The sequence below is a fragment of the Solanum dulcamara genome, chromosome 5, assembly GCF_947179165.1.
Source record: "Solanum dulcamara chromosome 5, daSolDulc1.2, whole genome shotgun sequence".
NCBI lineage: Eukaryota > Viridiplantae > Streptophyta > Magnoliopsida > Solanales > Solanaceae > Solanum > Solanum dulcamara.
This window is the reverse complement of record NC_077241.1, coordinates 10,240,431-10,244,060: the sequence shown is the minus strand read 5'-3', so window position 1 is coordinate 10,244,060 and position 3,630 is coordinate 10,240,431. Positions and strand designations below refer to the sequence as shown.

The following is a 3,630-nucleotide window of genomic DNA, read 5'->3' as shown; positions in this document are numbered from 1 at the left end:
TGAGGTCTTGCCATAAGAGATACCTATAGAGATGGCAAAAAGGATAGTGTATGATATGGCAGTCCCGCTCACAGTAAATACCACCTTTAGTATTTAGAAACCGCCAGCTAGAGGTCGGTTTGAGCTGAAACAGAATATGGTATAGTTTTTTCACACGAATGGACAGTTTAATGGGTTGCCTCACAAAGATCCCCAAGTACACATCCAGAACTTTCTGGAAATCAGCGATATGTACACGCCAACTGGGGTGTCTCCTGATTATGTGAGGTTAATGTCGTTTCCCTTTTTGCTGTTGGGGGAGGTAAAGAGTGGTTGAAGTCGTAACCGCCCAATTCCATTACTACTTGGCATGACTTAGCTCGTAAGTTTCTAATCAGGTTCTTTCCTTTAGAAGAGACAGCTAAGTTGAGAAGTGAAATCCTAAGCTTTAAACAAAAAGCTGGAGAGAATTTATATCAAGCTTGGGACAAGTTTAAATCTCTACTCATCAATTGTCCCTACCACCATCAGGCGAATGAGGTGTTGGTCCACACCTTTATTGAAGGGTTGAAACCCAACACCAAAAATCTCCTTGACTCTGTTGTAGGTGGATAAGCGCTGGAGAAAACTTATGATGAGCTATTTACACTGCTAAACCACATATCTTAGGGAAATCTTGAGTGGAATAGAGGGAATTCTAGGCCTGTGGTACAGAAAAAAGCAGTAGTGTTGGAAGTCGATGCCATGACAGCCTTGACTGCACAAATTGCATCAATGCAAAATATGATGTCCACACATTTTAGAAATTTAGCATTGGGACAGCAGAATGCGGGAATGAATATGGTTCAACAACAAACAATGTGGTGTCAGGTTTATAGAAGTAGTGGGCATGTAACAGATTATTGTGGAGCTAATCCGGAGTCTATAAACTTTGTGGGTAATGCACAAAGGGGAGGAGGTAACCAGAACTATAAAAATACTCACAACCCTAATTGGAGAAACCACCCGAACTTCTCATGGGGTGGAAATCCGCATCAAGGGTAGACCCAATTCTTACCACAAAGAGGAAGGCAACAATACAAAAATCAAGGACATGGTAACTAGAGCTCAGTAAAATAGGAAGCATGAGCATAGAGGACATGTTAAAACAGCTCATGATTGACCAAGCTAAGTTAGCTGCAGATGTTCGTCAAAATCAGTTAGCTACTCAGAATCTAGAAAAATAACTTAAGTAGTTGGCAAGTGCATAGAACTCTTGCCAACAAGGAGGTTTGCCAGGTAATACTGATCCAAACTCCAAACAGATAAATGCAGTAAGTACCCATAGTAATCTGCCACTAACTAAATTGACTCCCCAAATGAAATCGTATGCGGTGAAAAGTAAAGGAGAAGTTTGGGAAGAAGGTGAATCCCACAGGAAAAAGGAGGATGAAGAATTAAAAAAAACCTCCTCCTTCATTCCCACAAAAGTTCAAGAAAAAGGAGGAGGAGAAATGTTTTGATAAGTTCATCGACATGCTGAAACAGGTACAAATTAACTTACCTTTGATTGATGTTTTGCAGGGTATCCCTAAGTACGCTAAGTATGTCAAGGACATTGTGGCCAAAAAGAACAAGCTGACTAAGTATGAAATAATAACACTCACTGAGGAGTGCAGTTTAAGAATTCTGAATAAAGTTAATCTCTTAACAAAGCAGAAAGATCCAAGGAGTTTTACGATACAGGTTACTATTGCCAGTTGTGTGAATGCAAGAGGCTTTTGTGACTTGGGGGAAAGTATCAATTTGATGCCACCTCTATGTTTAAGAAAATGGGTTTTGAAAATTCAAAGCCTATCACCATTTTGTTTCAACTGGTAGATCGCTCAGTAGCCAGACCGGATGAAATCATTGAGGATGTATTAGTTCAGGTGGGATCACTCATTTTCCCTGTGGACTTTATCATCCTAGACTTTGAGCCGGATCCAGAGGTCCTTTTCATATTGGGACGCCCATTCCAGGAAATAGGAGAGGCATTGATAGATGTAGCAGCAGATCGACTTAGAATGAGAACCCATGATAAGGTAGAAGAATTTGATGTGTATAACACATTGAAATTGCCTACTATATATGAAGAACTATCTTCAGCCACATACCTGCACTGGAAAATTTTGACGCAGTGCTTATTCTATAATTAGACACATTTTGGGTTATTTTAATTATTCTAATTTTGGTATTGCGACACAACAATTTGGACGAAAAGCTTCACAATATTCTAGGGTTCTTTTCTACTCTTTTTCATCTTTGAATTCTTATATGTCTATTGAAGTTTCAAATTTTGAGAATCAAATTATGAGTAGCTAAATCCTATTTTTTAGGGTTGCGACTACGAATGATTGTTTAGTATTGAAATGTCATAATCTGAATTCGGGTGTGATGACAGTCATCTCAACCCACTAAGACGAGTCAGTCAAAACCCAACGGAAAGTAAATGCGAAAGTAAATAGGACTAGAACAAGTGGATACGTAACTCAAAATAATCCTCCAAGACTAGTTGTCACGTGTACAAGCCGCTAATGTAATACAAAAATGAGAAATGAAATACAATCATAATGTCTTTGTATCTAGGATAGGACTTAAATATAAAAGAGCAAGAGGTGTCCACTGAATGGATGCAACAACTACCTCAATAACTCGAATGATAGCCTCGAATATAGTAGAAAAGCCAGAAGTCACACAGGTCCGAGCTCACAACCTACACAAGTGTAGAAGCAAGGAGTGAATACCAAAAAACACAGTACTCACCAAGCAGACAACTAAAATTAAGCAAAGCTAAATAAAATACAAGTACTCCTGTCATCCCAACCGAACCTCTTGTCACTCCCCGGGAGAGTACTCTAGATGTAGTCGGTACTCAAAGACCATTGATGGTCCCCAAGAGAACCACTTGGTCTAATCACACATTCATTCAATCTTATTCTATCAGTGGAAGACTTAACTCATAAGAATATTATTCATAAATAAGCCAAAGGCCAACCATCTATCCAATCAACAAATAGTAAAAATGAAACTAGTCAAAATGAAACAAATCAACATTATCAACACTTTAGTCCATGAAGCCTCTATCAGCAATCTAAGAGGTGTCAATAACAGGTTCATGGCTACCATAAATCAAATAAAGGAAAGATAACTCAAAGCTGAAAAGATAACTGCAGTATCCTCCGAAAATAGGGAGGACTCACCAACTAGTTGGAAGTGAATAGATCCTCAACGGTGCGCCTGTTGATGATCTCTAGTACCTGTCTCTGCATTATGAAATGATGCAGGCCCAAATGAACGACAGTACGTGGAATATACGAGTATGTAAAATGGCAGAATGAAACATGCATCAGGGTAGAATCAAATCAACTCAGAATCCCAACTCAGAAGAAGAAACAACTCAATCAAAATGTCCTAAGTCTAAACAAGAATATGATTTAAATAGGACCAATCATATACAATCCAATCCAATCCATTCCAAATCCGATTGTGAGTACTATCAATACCTATATGGAAGTTTCTCTTATCCAACAACTATCACTTATGAGCCAGTGATAGTACAACAAACCGACATTGTTGCCAGTCCGTTCATACCTTGCCAAGATAGGAATGAATCAACAATCATGAATCTAT

General features: G+C 38.7%; 1 non-coding gene across 1 annotated transcript; it reads right to left on the bottom strand.

Annotated features, from left to right (window-relative positions):
• Positions 1-402: 402 nt before the first annotated feature.
• On the bottom strand, positions 403-509 carry LOC129890900 (small nucleolar RNA R71). The gene has a single exon (XR_008767086.1). It is a non-coding gene; the product is annotated as a small nucleolar RNA R71 (small nucleolar RNA).
• Positions 510-3,630: the final 3,121 nt, after the last annotated feature.